At 40.3% G+C, this 20,824-nt stretch overlaps 1 long non-coding RNA gene across 1 annotated transcript in view; it reads left to right on the top strand.

Moving 5' to 3' along the window:
• The first annotated feature begins 1,869 nt into the window (after positions 1-1,869).
• Positions 1,870-20,824, top strand: part of LOC128627473 (uncharacterized) — a 62,662-nt gene continuing 43,707 nt past the window's right edge. Inside the window, exon 1 of the long non-coding RNA XR_008391646.1 lies at positions 1,870-2,137. This is a non-coding gene — a long non-coding RNA (uncharacterized LOC128627473). The remainder of the gene's footprint in view (positions 2,138-20,824) is intronic.

Below are 20,824 nucleotides of genomic sequence, written 5' to 3'. Positions count from 1 at the left end.
CAAAGGCAGAATTGCTATCTGGAAGCCCCACTCCCACAGCTGCATTCTTGGCCTGCTTCCTTTAGTTGCTTTCCCTTGCTTCTCTGGGCCTAGCAGTGGTAGTAGCTTTTTGGTGTTGCTCTCCTGGGATCACCCTTTATCTTCTACTAGAACCTTTAGCTCTGCCTATACCTTTGCATATAGTTTCTTCATTAACTCTGAAGTATACCTTTGCTTTTATGCTAGGACCCTGACAGAAATGCTACTGTATGTCCAGTATCTAACACCTTGGCAAATAGTAGTGACTCACTAAAAATTTACTGGAAAACAAATGGAATGAAGGTTAGGGAGCAGACTTTGCTTCAGCTTTAAGGTAATTCCACTGTCCATTCTCTTCCCAGCTCTCCTTTCCTTCCATTCCTTTTTAAAATTTTTTATTCTTCAGCCTCTGGTTTATGATATTGCTCCCCAGTTATACCCAGGAACTGAGAACTGAGCCATAATTACCTATCACCATCCTATAAAGAACTAGAATTTCAACTTGAGACATCCAAATACCTTGAGCCAGTGCTTGGATTCTGCTGAAAACGCAAGACAAGTGGTTGGTAAATGGGAAACGTCTGTGTATAGAAGTCAACAAACTGATAAATTAGCAGTGCATCCCATCTGGCATGAATGGGCCACAACAGAGAATTAAACCTGGCTCATGGAGGGGAATTCTGGATTCATACACATTGTACCAGAGTTTCTCATTGGGCATTATAATATGCTGACAAGCTGTGCTGAATGGCCGTCTGGTTTTCCAGGCCCATAGTGAAATGATAAAGGAGAGAGAGGTCAGCTGCCCTGGGCCTTTTTTTAGGCAGGGCCACAAATGCTGAATTAGTGTAACTGGAATAGAAAGGTGACTGAACATTAGTACATCTGAAGTTTGTTATCAGGTACTGGAACTAATCAGCAGTGAAAACTAGGAGGAATATATTTCAACTGGAGCTTCTGACCCTTATGGAATCAATATGTGAAAAACAAAGCTTATGTCTCAATTACTGATAGAAACTTTGACCTATATTTCTTTTTGTCCTAAGTTTTTTTATAACCTATAGAAACATATTTACATTAAAGTAGAGACATTTTCTGTGGCTTTTAGAAGAAAAATCTGTTAAATTTCAATCCCCTCTTATTTTTTTGTTTTTGTTTCATTTGACATAAGTATTCATTGGACATTAGGAATATTCTAGGCCTTCCAGATCAACACCCCTAGAGATGGTAAGTCAGAGGACAGAACTACCTTTGGCTGGTCAGGCTTTTGTAGCAAGTATGTGTGGGCAACAGCAGTCAGCTGGGACTGAGCCAAGCCTCAATATGAATTCTGGTTCTGCCACCATTCCCTAGCTGTGCGACCTTCACGTCTCCTGTCTTGGTTTCCACATTACTACAGTGGGAATGATCCCTACATCACAGCACTGTTGCAAGGATTAAATTAGACAACATGTGCCCAGTATCTAGAATAGCCTCTGGGTATTCTAGCTTCATAGTAGGCACTCAGTAAGTAGTGTCTGTGAGGATTGCTTGCCACAAAGCCTGCCTGCATTGGCTGACCACAAAGACTTTGGGGAGGGTACATGATGAAATGAATCACTTTTGTTTTCCCTATTCTGACAGAAGTCCCCTGGCTCTTACTGGGTGTAAAGCAGCCAAAGTAGAATGAGTCCTAAGAGCCCCCTTTGTCCTGACAGAGGCCTCATTTGTCAGACACAAATGCTGCTCTGGCAGTCCTGGATGCCAGTGCCACTGCTACAAATCTGTTTGTGTTGGAGTACCACCAGCTCACCGCTGTGATGTGTCCAAGCTCCCAGGCTGCCCAAGAGCCACTGTGAATTCACTCACGGTGGATCTGCACCTGGGCCCTTGTAACCTTGGGCTTTAAATTCTGAGAATCAGCAATTAATTTTGATGACTCTGCTCTACTCTGAGTTGAGGGTTCCCAAGGGCCTTGGTTTGCCAGTAGGTTGGATGACTTCTGGAGAGACTTCCTGGGTTCCAGGAGCAACCACTATTGGTGTTGGAAGTGAAGGGACCTGGCAGGATTCCTTCTTGGTGGCTGTTCTTGGAGCCTGGGCATTGTACACATGGCTGCAAAAGTCACTGCTTTTATTTTGTAAGTGTTTTGCTTTGTAAGTGTGAGAGAAAAAGGTGGGGTGGTTAATAGAATGTGATAGAGGAATTCATTATCAATAGTTTTTTATTCTGCTCAAGTGAATTGCAAACTTGAAGACAAAAACAAGCGGAAGCTGACTTGTGGGGCAGAGTGTCAACCTGACAGCTTATACCTGGACTCCTTCATGGAGGCCCTGAAAATCAATCCCAGTCTTCTCAGGCAGTTTCTGAGAGTTGTGGATGGACAGAAACAGTGCCATGAGTCTACAGAACTTTACTGCAAGTGAACTCTCTTTATGTATTTTAATTTTCTATTTTTATTTTTAATTGTGGTAAAATAGATATATAATTTACCATCTTAACCATTTTAAGTGTATAGTTCATTAATATTTTCCATTGCTGTGCAACCAATCCTCAGAACTCTTTTCATCTTGCTCAACTAAAATTCTATACCCATTAAACAGTAGTTCCCCATTCTCCTCTGTCCTCCAGCCCCTGACAACCACCATTCTACTTTCTGTCTATGAATTTCATTGCTCTAATTACCTCAGATAAGTGGAATCATAAAATATTTGTCTTTCTGTGCCTGGCTTATTCCACTTTGTTTAATTAATGTCCTCAAGGTTCATCCAGATTGTAGCATGTATCAGAATTTCTTTTCTTTTTTATGGCTAAATGATATGTCAAGTTGCGTTTTAAAATTACACTTCTTTTAAAGATCCTTTGAATATGAGAAAGAGCAGAGTTGGGTGGTGGAGACTCTTTAGGATTTGAAGTTTTCATTAAGCCTACAGAGATTGAATCTTTTTATGGGAATATTTTCATCACCCACATTCTATACCCACTGTCATGTACTGCCAATCATGCAATCAATGAATTTTGATCACTGATGATATAGAGACCTTTGTGTCATTCCTGGCCCTCTGAATTACATTCTGGGGAAGACCAGGCTTTAAATTCCAGGGGAGAAGGAGTCCCAACCACAACACAACTTTTGCATTTATTAGTGATAAGATCCTGGGTGAATTGTTTCACCACTGTGAATATGGTACCTCCAAGACAAAATGCAGATGATATTATAAACTCTCCCTAGACTGAGTAGGGATTAAATGAGAGAATATATATTGAAGCATTAACTATGGTACTGGGTAAGTTTTCAACAAATGGATGTTTTCTTAATAATACAAAGCAAATTAAAGATGAGATTCTTCCCCTCACCAAATGTAGCACCCAGATAGACCAATGGCTCTTCAACTGTTTTTTGTTGTGTTTTTGTTTCTTTTTTTTTTTTAGTTAAGTGCCTCTTTGAGGATTATATACACAGTTTGACATTGAATTTCCAGAGAATTCTTGAATCTTGTGATGTCCATTCAAAGACTTCAGGCACAAGATCAGGGATCCAGAATCTGGATAGCAGAAAACATTCATATAAAACAGTAGATCATGTTTTTCATGTGAATAAAGAAGGAGAAGAATCCTGTATAATGCTAAAGAGGTTGTAATTGAGTATTAGAAGAGTCAGGTAAATCTAATCCTTCATGAATATCTACAAATTTCCCAGGAACTCAGCATTTACTTTCAATGTACTTTGAGTGGTTCACCAGTACTAAGATTTCTCTTTCATTCACCACCCTTTGAAAGCACTTATCCTCTTGGTAGCTATACAATGTAAATACTTACTGGTGTTTGTCTGGTGGCTTGGTTGATTGATTCATTTGCTGGAACAACCTTTACACATTCTTCCTAATGTATGCTCTGGACAGCCTGTTAGTTGCTGAGTGCCTCTCTCAGGAACCCACAGACACAACTCTTTTCAATTAGATTTTAAGTGAAAAATCATTGTGACAAGTGTTTTAAACTTTCAGCTATAACCACTGTCCCATAAGATGGAGTCAGTTCTCAACGAGTTTTAAGTCACTCCACATGAGTCTCTATCAATGCTTGTCATGGCATGGACAAACATTACTTTGTGTTTCAAAGAAATTTTTTTCCAAGAGCTCAGATAGCTTAGTTCTAAAATCCAGCTACCATCCTCTCCCTCATAGAGCTATTGTTTAAAATTGAAGACCAGGGGAAACAATGCAAGCAACCATCCCAGTCCCCTGCCTGCTACCCTGGACCATTCTCCAACAAATCCAGCTCATGGGCATCTTGTAAGCCATTAGTGAGCTGTCATTTCAAGTTCACTTGCACTGGCACCGTTTCTACTGCTATTACAGATGCCATTTCTGTACCCTCCCCTCTGTGGGCTGGTGTGAGCATTTTACTAAATTTTAGTATCCTTGTAATTGCTGTTTCAAGTGTGGCATTAAAGATTTGCATGCTAACAAAAAGCCTCTTGTCTAAGCAGGTAGGGAAAAACATATAGGGAGTCTAATCTTCTAATTGCCTACGAACTGGCAGGTTACCTACCTGTCCAATTAGAAAGCCTTTGATTTAGGTCAAATAGCAAATCTATTAAATCTGATACCTTAGAATGGTCTGAGTGTCCATGCTGTTACAAACTTATTTAAAATGGCAGTAATTTGAAGAATCCAGGGTAAGATAAGAAACAAGTCTAGTCTCACAGCCAGAACAAATAACATGTTAAGCTTTCCAAACCCAGAACCATGGAAAAGATAGCATCTATCAAAATGATTTCTACTCTCTTCCCTACAATACTCTCAATTTCAGCAAAGCTAATTCTTCTCACTGGTAAGAAAAATAAGTCAGGCCATATGTTTTGTTTGATTTTTATTTTTTAAAACATTACTCTCGCCTATTTACAAAATGTATTCATACTTTATGCAGAAAGCTTGGAAAACAGCACAATAAAGTAAAGCTTACTTAGGATCTCATTTACCAGCAATGACCACTTCAAGAATTTTAATATGTCTTTCTTTGATATTTACATAGATAGATAACTTTTTTGTAAAGATTACATGCTAAATACATAGGTCTTTTGGTGTACTGATCTACTTATTTCACTTAGCCACATACTAGAAATATATTTCCATACCAAAAGGATTCTTCTTAATATGCTGCCTAATAGTACACACAGTTCCATCATATGAATGTACTATAATCCCCTCTATTTAGACATTAAGAGTATTACAGTGTTTTCCACGATAATGAGGCTTCTATGAACATCTCTATATGGAAATCTTTAATTTTATCTTTGATTGTTCTGAGGACAACTTTGTGAAAGCTTACTCTGTCATTAACATATTCACATACTTTTAATCTTAGGCAGTCTTCAAGTTCTTCCGTTGATTCTATTTATTTAGGAGTAATTTCTACCAGACAATAACACAAGTATAGATGCAAAACACAAATAATGACTATGCCCCCTGTAAATGGAGAAATATATCAAAAATTGAAGTTGTTCATTAAGAAAGACTGCACAGCCAAACCAGAGATAAGCTATTTCCTGAAAAGCCAAATGGAGAGAATGAGCAATCTGCTGATGTTAATGGAAAGATTCAAGAGAAGTTAATAAAACTAAGTTTCTAATATATCCAAAAGCAAATGCCATTGAGGAAGGCAATGCAGTTAGAAAAGACACTGATAACCTGTGCAAAAACAATGCATTGTTTACAGGAAGTAATATATAAAATTGCAATACATCAGGATTAAATTGTTAAAGATAAAATCATTGGTGACATGAGAGTTACATCTGCTTATGTTTGTTTGTTTGTTTGCTTGTTTGTTTGTTTCTATCCGTTATGTGTAGCTACATTTGAAGAGTGAAATCATTTTGAAAGGTTTATTATGAAAAACAGCAGTAGTTGCACCCATCCTCTCTTATTTTCTTCTTGCAATAGGCAATTACTTTCTCGTCTCTTCAGCAGATTCTCTTACTGTTTACCTCCTTATTTCTTATAGCTTATTTATATACTTCTATACCTAATATTTTTCTGGCTTATCATTAAATCAGATTATTAAGATCCTTATTTTCTAAATAAAATATTATACTTTGACTTTCTACTATGGAAGGTGAGAACTGAGCTCTTTCACTACCATCAGAATACTCATGCCACTTGTCAATATTATATTATCTACCAATCTATCTCTGTGTGTGATTTTGGTTAGTTCAATAATTACATTACTTTCCTGCACAATTTTGTTTTTCCTGGAGTTAATCATTATTTTCTTTGTTTGCTCACTTTATGTGTACTTACTAGTGAGGCAACCTCAACCTCTCCACCAATGTAGTTGAGAATTGTCTAAAGACATTTCATTATCTGAATCGAGACATTTATATGTATCAACTAATCTGTCATGTATTGAAGTTATCTCTCCAGGAAATCCCAACTGCCTGTCTGATTCTGCTTTCCTTATGCTTCACACTGGAGCCCCTCATGTTAGATCTCCTATTCCCTAAAATTCATGTCTTCTTTTTTCTTAATTAATTCTCCCAAGAGATTTGACTGCTAAGGGATTAAATTTTTTTTGAGCAAGAAAATGTTTTTTATGCTATCCTCTCATTTGATTGATATTTGACTAAAGGAAGTTCTCATCCAGAAATAACTTTTCCTCAAATTTGATGCCATTGATCAATCCATTACTGTCTAGATATCAGAATTGTTGAGAATAGTAAAGCCATTCAGATTTTTCAGCCCTTTGCATGTTGTTTGGTTTTCCTCTGTGGAAGCCTCTTAGGATCTTCCCTAAGTGTTAAGTGGTCTGAAAGCTCATGATGATGAAATAGAATGTGGAATTATTTTCACTCATTTTGCCGAGCACTTCATTCTGTGAAATTTTCTTGAAGTAGTGGTGATTTTATCCCCTCTATTTTTCTACAATAGTTTTCTCTCACTTCTGCCTTTTTCTTCTACTTTCTGAGATATTTCCATAACTTTATCTTTCAACTTCTAAAAGGAGTTTTCCATTTCAGCTGTAGTGTTTTTAATTTCCAAAAGCTCTCTTTTATTTCTTTGATTATTTTATCACATTTATTGCTTCATGGATGCTTTCTCTGACAATATTAATTAACTGTTTTCCATATGGTCTCTTTCTCTGAGTCATTTTGGGGTTTTTTTGTTGTTGTTTACTGTTTGTTTTGGTTTCCATCTATTTTTAAAGGTGTACATACATTAATTGTCCAGTGATCTTTTGTTGTCTGCTCATATTCAAGAGCAAAACATTAAAGCTTCACTTGCAGGCTCTGAGCACATAGATGGGGCTTACTGGATGTGGGCTTCAGTGTAAGGATGGACCATTTCATTAGGAAAACCCTAATTTTAGTATCTTTAGATCTTTCCTCTTGAGCTGGTCAAATTCCCCCAAGAAGGATCATCTGATCTCCTGCTGGGAAATTATAACTCTGACTGTCCATATTTCAGAAGTTTAGTCCCCTTTTTTCTTTAACATCCCCATTGCCAGCTGTGCCTGGTATTCCCTAGGCCAGAGATGCCTCCTTTTAGTCTCTCTAGGAAATAGTATTCATCTCCTGATGGAACAGGTGAGGATCAGTTTCTAGGCCACATAGGGATGGAGGTGTCTATTATAGCAATTGAATTACCTACCAAATAGAATTTTAATCAATATTGATGTTTCTAGCCTCACTTTCAAACCCAGTTTTATAGATAACTGTATCTACAAAGGCTCATGGATTCCTGAACCTTTGAGTGTCCTCTGTATAATTTTAAGAAAAAGAAAGCTGCTTTTTTGCTTTCTCCACTACTAGCCTGGGATTTTGCCCCCTTGGGTAAGCCAATTTGTTCAACATTTATCCATCTACTTACCAGCTTCCAAAATTTGTTGCTGTTACATTTTCAGTCCTGTTTGGGTTATCTAATATAAAAAAATACTGTCCTTTCACTGGGGTTTCAAAGGGAGAAAATGGGTGCATGTACTGCTATAAGTAGGGAATACCTTTAAGGAGGATAAATCACAATAGAGAAAAATACCACCACAAAAATTCAAAGGACAATACACTAAAGAAAAGATAAGGGTAAAGGGAAGATGATGCCCCAAGCTTAGTTCCTTCTCCTAAAAAATGAAGTAGAATGCAACAGAATTGTACAGGAAGAGGAAATTCCTCACAATAGAAAAATAGATTTGGAGCAAACTTTATGCTGTTGGGTGATTTTCATCTGCCTCAACCAAAGAAAACAGACAAGAATTTCAGATTGCTTCAGTTTAAGTAAGTATCAGTATAGATAATTCACCTATATTAACTCATTTGATATCATCATCCTCATTTTTCAAAAGAGGAAACTAAGAAGGCAAATTAACATATTTAGGATTACAGCGATAAATAAGTGATAGAGTCAAGATTTGAGATCCAGTCCTTCTGAAACTGTAGCTATGTCCTTGGGCCATATTCATAATGTGATATTCATAGGCTATATTTTTAATATTATACTTAAAATCGATTAGCTATCTGTATTTTCCCCACAGTAGCCCCCAACCCTACCACAGCCCACCTCATCCAACTAACACTTACAGTCATGTCTTTTGTATTTCTTATTTTCCTTGTAGGGCTACTTGAGTTTTTTCTTTGTTGGTGCTGGCTTGTTTCCTCTAACTTCTTGTTCTCCAATTAGTCAAGATCCATATCATTGACAGGGTGTGGTTCTTACTGATACCTGTGACTAATGTAACAAATCTATCTGAGTAATAATTTTATGGTTTACTCTAAAAATTTAGCAGATTAAAAGGAAAGAATTCTAACTTTACCTTTACAAAATATCATAAATTAATAACTAAGGACAAGAAACAATTTCTGTTGTACCTTATTTTTAACATCGAAAATGAGTTTTTGCCTCTGAGTTTCTGATTCATGCTGAAATTAAACAAAAATTAAGTTCCTTAACACTCTGGTTTTATACTTTTTCTTCAATTCTTCCTTACTTTTCCATTTTGCTACTCAGGTCTTCTTGTTATAACAATACTTTTTCTAGAACTGACACTTTATTTATTTTTTAAATATATTTTTTATTTTATTGATTATGCCATTACATTCGTTCTATTCCCCCCCTCCATTCCCCTCCACCCTGCACACCCCTCCCCCACCATTCCCCCGTTTAGTTCATGAACACGTGTCTCAAGTTCTTTAGATTCTATATTTCCCATACTATTCTTACCCTCCCCCCATCTATTTTCTATCTACTGTCTATGCTACTTATTTTCTGTACCTTCTCCCCCCCTTCTCCTCCTCCCACTCCCCTATTGCTAACCCTCCATGTGATCTTCATTTCTATGGTTCACTCCTGATCTAGCTGTCCTCTTAATTTGCTTTTGTTTTAGGTGTGGTTGATAACTGTGAGTTTGCTGTCCTTTCACTGTTCATACTTTTTATCTTCTTTTTCTTAGGTAAGTCCCTTTAACATTTCATATAATAAGGGCTTGGTGATGATGAACTCCTTGAATTTGATCTTATCTGAAGCACTTTATCTGTCCTTCCATTCTAAATGAAAGCTTTGCTGGATAGAGCAATCTTGGATGTAGGTCTTTGGTTTTCATGACTTGGAATACTTCTTTCCAGCCCCTTCTTGCCTATAAGGTCTCTTTTGAGAAATCCGCTGACAGTCTGATAGAAACTCCTTTGTAGGTGACTGTCCCCTTATCTCTTGCTGCTTCTAGGATTCTCTCCTTCATTTTAATCTTGGTAATGATGATGTGCCTTGGTGTGTTCCTTCTTGGGTCCAACTTCTTTGGGACTCTCTGAGCTTCCTGGATTTCCTGGAAGTCTATTGCCTTTGCCATATTGGAAAAATTCTCCTTTATTATTTGTTCAAATAACTTTTTCACTCGTGGCTGTTTCTCTTTCCCTTCTGGTACCCCTATAATTTGGATGTTGGAACATTTAAAGATGTCCTGAAGGTTCCTAAGCCTCTCCTCATTTTTTTGAATTCTTGTTTCTTCATCCTTTTCTGTTTGGTCGTTTTTTTCCTCCTTCTGATCCACTCCATTGATTTGAGTCCCAGTTTCCTTTCCATTACTATTGGTTTCCTGTGTATTTCCCTTAATTTCAATTAGTTTAGCTTCCATATGTTCCTCTAATTTGTGACTAAAATCAACCAGTTCTGTGAGGATCCTGATCACCAGTGTTTTGAACTGTGCATCTGAAAGTTTGGCTATTTCTTCATTGCTTAGATTTATCAGCTCTGCGGCTCTGAGTTGTTCTTGAGCCATGTTTTGATCTGTTCGTGTCTGTTATGTATGAGGAGTGGAGCCTTAGTTGTTCACCAGGACGGGGCCACCCAGGTCGCTGTTTTGTGACACTGTATGTGGGGGCAGGGTCAGAGAGGGAGCAATGGTGGTCCTCTCCGCCTGCCTGGTCCGCCTCACCGCTTGCCCCCGCCTGTTTATCTGAGTGCAAATGTGGGAGCCCACTGCCCTGCACTGGGGCCTGCACCATCTGTCTCAATGCTTGATTCTTCACTGGTTTATCTGCACACAAATGCACGACCTCAGACAGACAGCTGCACCACGCTTCCCTGGGTCTGCCTGTAGCTACCCCACACCTGGGATCCGTGACATTGGCTGCTTGCACTCCACCTGGGGGGGGATCATTTTTGCCCGACCTGCTCCACTGCTGACTTCGCCCCCTCACTGGTTTAGCTGAGTGGTTCGTTATTTTCGGACTCCATATTGTTTGGTTTTCTGTGGTTTGATTGCTTTTATTGTTGTTAAAACTTTATTGTTTTTAGATTTGGTTGTGCAAGGAAGCAAAGTGTTTCCACCTATGCCTCCATCTTGGCCTCTAGAATTAACACTTTAAAATATGCAGTGAGTATTGTCTAGTCTACAATAAATGAACCCATGCTGCCCTCATCCTCCAATTCAGAATGGCATCACTTTACCTTCACAATGTCTTTAGGTATCATTGGGCACCGTGCAAGGTCTAGAGCAGGGAGAAGGGAGAAGACAAATGTGGGGAAGAAAAGATAAAGAGAGATAAAAAAAGAAAAGTAAGAAGAAATGGGGAAAGGAAAATAAGCTGTCAACAGAAGAAGGTCCAAGTTGTAGAAAAATTTTGTCAGTTTATTTTAGAGTTTATCTGAGCCAAAGGATATGTTAGGGTGGCTGTTGATACAGGCTAGGAAAGAATTCACAAAGAGAGGAAAATGCAGTTTTATTCACTTTTCAAGGGAGGAAAGGTGCTAGGTGCAAAGAAATTCACCAGCACCAGAAGGTTGGGATTGTGAGTTTTTATTGAATCATAAAGGGTAGGGGAGTTGCTGTTGTGTGGACACTGGACTGTTAGAGCTATTGGAACACAGGAGGTTTCGGTTGGCTTTGCATAAGCTACAATTTGTCTCCAATGCTATCTTTTGCCTGTGGCTATAGAGAGCAGTTAGCCACTTGCTTTTCCAGTAATTTTTCTGTACTTGCTTTTTTAGTAATTTTTCAGTCTTAGGTACATAAATTCAGAAGAGTAAAATGGCAATCATATTTAACAAGATCATAGACCTGCTTGACAAATGGCTCCACAAGAGCAAATGCCAGTGGCTTTGTTCTTTCATTCCCCTCTCTGGTTTTAAAAGTATTTTATTCTTTAATGGTCAGACCCAGTTCTGGGGAATATAGGTGAAGATCTCGCCTTCTTATGGTTACTTCCTGATGGTTAGGAAAGTAGATCATCAGGGGGAAGAGGGTGGAATTGGACAGCCTGAAAAGCAACAGCTGTGGCCAGAGGTCATTTGTGGAGGGAATGTCCCAGAGCCTGGATAGTCCGCTGAGTGAAGGATATGAGATATTTGAGGAGGCATGGCCCAAAAGCAAGAATAAAAAAAATACTGTTACAGGTACCAGGAAGGGTGTTAGCCAGGAAAACCAGGACCAGATATTGGTCTTAAAATCCCACCATTCAAATCCTCCCAAGGGCCCCTCTTTATAGAACTTGCTGGCTTTGTCAATGATATTTAAATTTTTTTTTCCAGATTGATTAGTTAAAAAACAGCAAGCCTACCTTAGCCATTAAATCTCTTCCAAAGAGAGGGATGGGGCAATTAGGAATTACCAAGAATGAGTGAGCAAAGACCTGATCTCACAGAGCACAGAAGAGGCTGGGGGAATGTAGACTGGTCTGAGGCCTTCCCTCCACCCCTATGATAGAGATAGAAGAGGGAGGCAGAGGGCCCCAAAACCTGGGAAGAGCAGAGTAAGTGGCTCTGGTATTGATTAAGAAATTGATTAGCATACCTGCAATGGAGAGAGTTACCTAAGGCTGGGCCAATTCAATGGCACAAAGTAGAGCCTCATCCAATGCCAGGGGCCCATCAGTCCAATGTCTAGAGGCGGCCAAGGAGGTCTGTGGATATTGAGGAAGCCCTTATAGGAGTGCCTGTTGATTCAGGAAGGAGAGTTTGATCTCCTCCCCTGAGGAGAGGACACTCCCACTTCCAGTTCTCCCTCTTTTTCAAAATGGTTATGGTCCTGGCATCTGCTGCTTTTTCTTCAGGCATTTTTTGCTTCAGTAACCCTCTTGTTTTCAGTTAAAGCAGGTTGGGGCCCCAGTGCCACTGGTGGCTGTCCTTACTGCTGTGTTCAGGGCCTTGGGTAAGTCCCTCCCTGAAGAACCCCCTCAAATTGCTGAGGCTACCATTTGGGAAATGTCTTTTTGCTCCCAAGAATATTGTTGGTCCTGTTCCCTTTCCTCCTGTCATCTATCTCATCATGATTGTTAAAGACTTTGGAAGCCAGATTGACTAACTCTGATTCTAGGGTCCCTTTGCTAGCTTTTGGAGTTTGCACGGAATGTCAGGGACTGACTGGAAGATGAAGTGCATCACTAGGATAGACTGACCCTCCCTAGAATCAGGGTCTAGGTTAGTGTAGAGGAAAAAATCTTCCTAGAGCCTAGAGAGGAAAAGAGCAGGATTCTCATCTGGCCCTTGAGTAATTTTCTTAACCTTGTCATAGTTAACAAGCTTAGTAGTGGCCCACTTCATTCCCTCTATAAGGCAGGAGAGCATGTGATTCCATTTACAGAAGTCAGGGGAGTTAGCTTGGTAGTCCCAACTGGTGCCTTGGTTAGGGAAAACTGTGGCTCCAGAGGCCTAAGTATTAGGCTGCCTCCAACATATATCATCCCCATACTCCTATACCTTGCCCAAATATGGCTTCTGTCCCCTTAAGTGGTTCATGTAGAAAAGATAATGTGAATATCTCTCCAGGAGAGTCATATGAGAAGGTGAGATATTCAAACTCCTTTGTAAATTTGGCCAGATTGGCCATAAACTGCCAAGTCTGACCTCAACTTGGGAGAGGTCTGACATTGAAAAGGGAGCCTGAACCCATATAATGCTGGAGCCTGAACCCATATAATGCTGGAACCCAATCCAGCAATCTCATGGAGACGGAGCTGGGCCTCAGGCTTAGGGGGTTCCTGAAAAGGATGGCTGTAATAGCTGGGAGAAACCCAATCTGAAGTGGATAGGGGGAGAGGTCTGAGGAGAAGTAGGGAGAAGGGCTGGAGGGAGTGTTAAAGAGCCAGGTGAAGGAACAGAAGGGGGATACAAAGGAGGACGAGATGCAGAAAGAAGGATATCTTCCAAATCTTGGAAAGAAGGAGGAGGAAGGGAAGTAGGTGTAAGTAAATGTGACAGGAGGTGCAGAGATCAGGATGATGAGAGTTCAAAAAAGGCCTAAACATAAGGAACCCCAGACCATTTCTCAAGATGGCAACAGTACAGGTCAACATAGAGGATAGTATTATAATTAAGAGACCTGTTCATGGGCCAGACCTCCTGATCACCTAGCTTGTATTAGGGCCAGCCTGTATTGCAATAGTAAACCAAGCACTTGGGCTTGAGGTCAGTAAGTCCCAAAGCCTTCAGATTAAAAGGAAAGGATATCTCAGGGACAAGAACATGCCAATGGAGGGGAATGTTTGAGAAGGGCATTCCTTCCTAACACAAACAAACTAGAGATCTGCCACTGGAGTCAGGACACTCAGAGTCCAAGGGCAGACCAAGACCACAAAGATCTGTCCCACAGTCAGGCATCAGAGTCAGAGTGCAGACCAAACAGAGCAGGGAAACAGTGGGGAAGCATCCCTCACAGCCAAAATTCTGGGGAAGTGAGAGAGCCAACACTGGGATTTACGACAGTGAGACAGGCCACTAAACTATCACTTTTAACAAAGTGAATGCTTTCATCATGAGATTCAGAGACACTACCAATCACTGTCTGTGTAGGAGATGAGGAGGAGGCTCTCTGAAGAATCCAGAGAGATGGAAAAAGGATTAGAATTCTCTCTACAAACCTCACAGAGATAGGGTCAGGGCAGCTTCTGCTGCCTACTGCTACCCTAGTTGCAAGTCTCAGGAGGCAGAGGAGAGGAAGAAATAGAGAATGCCCTGTATGAATCACCAATATATTAGGGTGGCCATTGATGTGAAAGAATTCACAAAGAGAAGAAAATGCAAAGAGCAAAGTTTTATTCACTTTCCAAGGGAGGGAAGGGGCTAGGCACAGAGAAATGCACCAGCACTCAAAAGATTAGGACTGTGAGCTTTTATCAGATTATAAAGGGTGAAGGTTGCTCTTATGTGGCCACTGGGCTCTTAGGGATGTTGCAACACAGGGGATTCATTGGTTTTGCATAAGCTGCAGTTTTCTCCAATGCTATCTTTTGCCTGTGGCTGTGTGGAACTGTTAGTCATGTTCTGTTCTTGTTTTTCCAGTAATTTTTCAGCCCTGGGGACATAAACTCAAAAGAGTAAAATGGCAGTTGTATTTAACAAGGTCATAGGCCTGCACAGCAAAATGATGCCACAATAGCAAATGGTGCCAGATTTGTCCTTTCAGGATATGCTTGAAAGGAGGATCTCAACACACTGAGAGAACTGGTCCAAGAATGACGGTTTGCAGGGGGTTTTGTGCATTTGAAATTAAGGAGGGAATGTAGATTACATGAAGGTGGAAGAAAACGAGACAGTAATTGAATTATAGGTTAGTTAACAAGATTATATTCTCTCCTGAGGGTTGTTCCCACGGGCCTGAAAATGAGATATTTAAAAGGTATGTTAACTTAAATACCCCCAAACAATGGTGAGGGCTTGCTTAAGGCAGATAAGCTTTTACTAGGGAAGATGTGGGCCTGAGGTGTGACAATTCACAATAACATGCCCAGTTAGGAATTTATGATCACATTACCCACCCTATTGTACCCTTGGGTAAGAGTGGCTAATCTGGTGATGGGGAGAGGCTCCCAATGCCATCTCTGGCTCCACATTTTTGTTTCCCACTGGACACTGGGAAGACCACCAGAGGTCTTCAACTTTCATTTTGTCCATAATATAATTTCCTAAGTTCTTTTCTCGTTGATTTTAATACATCTTATTTGCCTTTTTACTTCATAGCTAAGTAATTATACCAAGTTTGGGAGTGTAATAGAGCCCTTAAATGTGATTGGTACAGTCCACAGAATGTTTTTAAAACTGAATTTAAGTTCCTTTAGACAGACCTCACTACTCAGTGACTCAGGCTCTGCCATCATTCTCCATTTCTCTTGCTTAAGTCACTTACTTGGCTTTTGAATATATTTGAGTACGTAAGACCTGGATTATACCCAGTACTGCCTAATCTTTATGTGTCCTCCTAAGTGTTGTTATATGGGTCCATGTTCTTCCTCCACCACCACAGAGTGAAGTTGTTGAAGGCAGAAGCTCTCAGTAAACATGATCCCTGCAGCTCTGCTTCACCACAGCTGTACCAGAAACCACATGGGTTATATTAGCTGCCCTTCACTGCATTGCTATTATATGCCAGGCCTATCCTAAACATTCAACATATGATAACTTATTTAATCCTAAAACAGTGAGGTAGGGATAGATGAGGAAACTGAGGCACAGAGTAGTCAGCATGGCCAAATTCATCATCTGAAAAACCTAGGACTCCACCACCTTCTGACTTCAGAATGTATCCAATCATCACACCCAAAGTCAGTCACTGCCCTGGGCCGTGGACATCTGCAGAATTAATTAAATTGGAAGAGTCATGAAATGACTGAGAGTTGTGGCCTCTGAATTCCAGTATCTACTCACTCAGTTACAAAACTTATTTCTTCTCTGTATGAGGGGGCAAACAAAATATTTATGAAGTCCCTAAAATGCTCTGTCTCTAAAATACGGGGAAGAGGCCACTGTATCCATCTGTCACCAGAGAAGCCTCTTGTTTATTATGCATCTCTTCCCCAAGAACCAGTCAGGTTACAACTCTTCTAAAGGCAAGTTACGGCCCTGGCTGGTGTAGCTCAGTGGATTGAGCACGGGCCTATGAACCAAACAACCATGGTTCGATTCCCAGTCAGGGCACATGCCTGGGTTGCAGGCCAGTTCCCAACAGGGGACACATGAGGGGCAACCATACATTGATATTTTTCTCCCTCTCTCCTTCCCTTCCCCTCTAAAGGTAATAAATGAAATTGTTTTTGAAAAAAGACAAATTAGAAAAAAACACTAAGCAAAATTGAAAAACATACCTTTCAGAGCAAAGCAAACGCTTACTTTGTAGAGACTGGCAAATGTTCCTAGTTTTCCAATGATGACTTTGAGGACTGCAGGAATGCAACACACCACTTTGCAATACAAAAGCATTTGAAATTGCTTTGAGTGCCAGGTATTTAAAGTCTCCAACATAATGGATTATTAATAAAGTTCTGTACTGTTCATAAGTAAATGTTACTAACAAATTCTATTTAATTAGTCAATATAATCTGATTAACTAGAATAAAAGAGCCATCTAGATCCCCAGTAATTTGCTGAATTTGCACTACACCAAGGGATGTCTATGCTGAAAACCAAAGTGAAAGCATTTTTTGAATTTGTGTTTGAAAGTCTGATCCATGCCCAGCACCTTTTCGAACAGGACTGATGGCTTCTGGGTTCATCCATACTCAGCAGCAAACTCATCAGGGACCTTGTATTGACCTAGTCAGATTCATGGGCAGGATAGTTGCCATTCCTCTGCCTTGTACTTCTGAAGTCACAAAACTATGCAATCTCCTTTGGGCCCCAGAGGTCATGATAGAAGGGAGAGTGTGGTAGAGCTGAAAGTGGCTTCTGTTTGAGCCACAGGGACAGAGAAGTAGGGACAGCCACCTGAGGTCACCCTGTGAGATCTACCACCTGGGGCCACTACCTAGAGCCATCACTTGGGGCCATTAGCTAGGGCCACCCCTGGGGGCCTTCCTGCAACCAGAGCAGGTCGTAGACGTGTTCCTGCCTCCAGAGGTTGGTGTCTGCTGATCATCATTTCCCATTCCTCCTTCATCTCCTGAGTTATTCAAGCAGACAACGACTTCACTCTTCTAATCCCCAAATTTGAGCAATCACTGAAGTGGAAATGCAAATACTCAAGTTAAAACATCCCTTAGCATAATTTTTAAAATCCCCAAGTTCAAGCTTCTGGTACTTTTCCAGTTGTATTTACCATCATCCCTTGTTTTTCCTTCCACATTGCACCAGCCCTGAATACATACATATACCTTTTACATTTCCATAATGCACCTTTGTTTCTGCTTCTCTTCAGACCCAAAATGTCCTCTTCTCCATGTTCAGGGTTGGGTGGGGTAAGTGGGGAGGGGGCTGTATGAACCATTCCTCCCTAAACGCCCCCTCCTTTGATTTTTCTTCAAAACTCAGGACAAATCTCACCTTTAGTACTCATTCTATGACAAGTTGGCCTATAGGAATTTTTATTCCTAAAACTGATATTTGAGTCAATGAGTCATTTATTTGATGTGCAATGAGCCTAGGCTGTTGTTTACACTTCATTCTCGGGGCTGAGGAAACAGGTAAAGAAAACATGGCTCCATCCCTCATGGGGTTTCCAATCTCATGGGAAACCTACAGATTCAGACCTGACCATATTACACACAAAGTGCCTAAACTTGTTGTGTGAACAAAGTTGTGGAAATGCTTCCCAGTGGTGGGAGATGGTCCGAATTCAGAATGAAATATATCATCACAGGTGAAATGGGTTCCCAGGGCATATAACTTCATAGTGGATTCAGCCATGTTCCATTCTTACATAAGTACATTTCAGCATACAATTCACAAAATTTTTATTTGTATATTTTTAAGTATTGTAATAAATGACCCTTCCTTTCTTCCTCCTGTTTCTGGTCTAGAAGCTCTTGGTTCTACACGTACCGCCTATCAGTTGTGTGCCTCACTGGGATTCCAATTGGGATCTAAACAGCCACCTGGAGGTTTGTAACATTCCTAAACATTGCCATCTTGTGGCCACAGGAAGATATAACAGGGAATGGCCACACTGCCACCCTTGAAAGGGGAAAGTCAGGCATGTTTGCAATCACTCACCACCCCCCTTCCCATACCACATCCCACCCCTAAATTATTGTTTTCAACTATAAAGATGAATTTCTGGCTTAGAAAATTAAAATAAGTAGCATAGACGGTAGGTAGAAAATAGATAGGGGGAGGGCAAGAATAGTATGGGAAATATAGAATCCAAAGAACTTGAGACACATGGTCATAAACTAAAGGGGGGGAATAGTAGGGGTGGGGGGTGCAGCGTGGAGGGGAATGAAGGGGGGGAATAGAACAACTGTAATGGCATAATCAATAAAATAAAAATTAAAAAAAAAGAAAATTTGCTCCTCAAAAGCATGTGCAAACAAAAGTATTAGGAGAAAGACCTATCTAGAAATTCAAAGTCTCTGTGTCTTGGGGTGTGATGTTTCTCAGGAGGATAAGTTTTTGGTGAGCTACACACCAGTCATCCTTTCAGAAAGCTCTGGTCTTGAAGAAGGTTGCATGGCCTTTTTTTCCAGGATGGAGATTCTGCCTTTTGTTTGCATAGGACTGCTTATAACAAAACCACAGATTTCCAAATATCTTCATGAAGCCCCTTACATCTGGTAACCCTGAGAACAGTGCTGACTATACCTTCAGGAATTTTGAAGGACATTTGCCAATGGTGCTAGTAAGGGAGACAGGGGGTAAACCTGAGTCTACTTTTTAATGAACGTAGTAAGTCATCACTGAGGGTACCTGGGATTGTGCCCAAGCAATCAAGAGAAAAGAGGAATGGACCCCAAGCTTGTCAAGGTAGTTGATCTGCTCATGGACCTGCTCATAGGTAAGAATACCCACCTGAGTCATTATGTTCCTGTTGACACTGTCGTGCTGTAGCTTAGGTAGCCTGGTCAATCCAGACTGTCTTACGTCTGTAACAGGCTCAGATTTCTTTGCCCAAAGAGTCATTTACCCCACTCACAGAAATGGAAAAAAATTGATCAGACATCTGCCTGTGTGGTCACCTCTGAGCTCATTGCACAAGGCAATGGGCACATGACTGGTGGGCTGCAAATTGATTGGATTAACTGCTAATGGACAAGGAAAAATTGTATATGACAACCTATGTGCCCACTGTGATGATGACACAAATAGCTTAAATTTCATTGTGCTTTTTTACCTGTTTGCTCCTGAGATAAAGATATTAATTTTTTGATTGGGAAATTGAGATTCAGATCATTTATAATAACTAGAGTGAGGGAATGGAGAAAAGTTTTATAATTTTAAAACATAAAATTTATTTTTCTAGCCTTGAGTAAAAATAGCTAGTAAGAGTAAAATGAAAATTGATCACCTCTTATCTAACAGAGAATAGGAATAAGAGTCATGCCATGGTTAGAATTCCGACATCATTCGATTAAATAGTACATTTGATGGTACCTATAGAGTACACTGTACACTCTAAAATTGTAGAGGCTTGTGACCTAACAGATATCTTCAATGTGAGGCAGTTGTGTGAGCAAGAATTGCATTGTAACAGTTCATTGCTACAGCAGGAAAAGGGAATGAATTCAGGTGTGACAATGGAGGGTAAGTGGAAAGAGGGAGATTTTGAAATGATCCTCAAAGCACCCAAAATATTTTAATGAGAAAAGTCAAGAATGGGAAAGGGGTATTCCATACGGAAAGAATGGCTTCAATATATACTTCCTGAAGCAGAAAAGCATATTTGAAGAAAAACATATGGTTTGGTTTTAGTAAAGCCATCTGAGAGTTTAAGTTAAACAAATGGTTTGGGACTATGTGAAAACCTCTGAAAACCAGCATATCAGTCATGGTTCAACCAGAACCTGATTCACTATACTGGTAGACCAATAGAAAGAATTTAATAAAAGGAATTACTTACAAAGGTGTGGGGAGACAGTAACTAGTTATAAAGGTAACTAGAGAATGGTGAAGCCATCTTGGAATCAGAACAAGCAGGAAGCTGCTACCACCGATGGGCCTGGAGCCTAAGATCCTGGCCTGCCTGATGCTAAATGCACCAATGGGCCTGCCTTCAAGGGTGCTTGATCCCTAGTGGAGACTGTGCAGTTAAGAGCTGGGTGCATGGAGAGTGGGTATGTCTGGTGGGAGCCAGAACTACAGGGAGAGCACAATCACTTTCTCTCCCTGTGGTCCTGTAGAATTGGGGTAGAGGATGTATCATGCCCACTTCCTCCTACTCTCCAGTCCCTCATCAGTGCACTTGCCAAACTCAGCCAGAAGCCAGCTGACAAAGGAGAGAAGTCTTGGAAACACAATTTGCAGGGGAAGGGCAGGAACAGTTCAGGAAGCTATCCATCAAGCCAGTAATGACACAGCTAGGCTATTGGATTGGGCTATAATCAATGAACAATGAAGGGCCATTGCTGGTGTTTTTAAAGGGAAATGTATTAATTGTAGTATTGGAGGATGACAGTAAGACCTCTTAATTGGCTATTTCAGTC

Source organism: Artibeus jamaicensis, unplaced genomic scaffold (genome assembly GCF_021234435.1).
Source record: "Artibeus jamaicensis isolate MK-2021 breed Jamaican fruit bat unplaced genomic scaffold, CSHL_Jam_final contig_414, whole genome shotgun sequence".
In the NCBI taxonomy this organism is placed as follows: domain Eukaryota; kingdom Metazoa; phylum Chordata; class Mammalia; order Chiroptera; family Phyllostomidae; genus Artibeus; species Artibeus jamaicensis.
The sequence above is the reverse complement of the archived record's forward strand: the minus strand, read 5'-3'. Positions and strand labels throughout refer to the sequence as shown.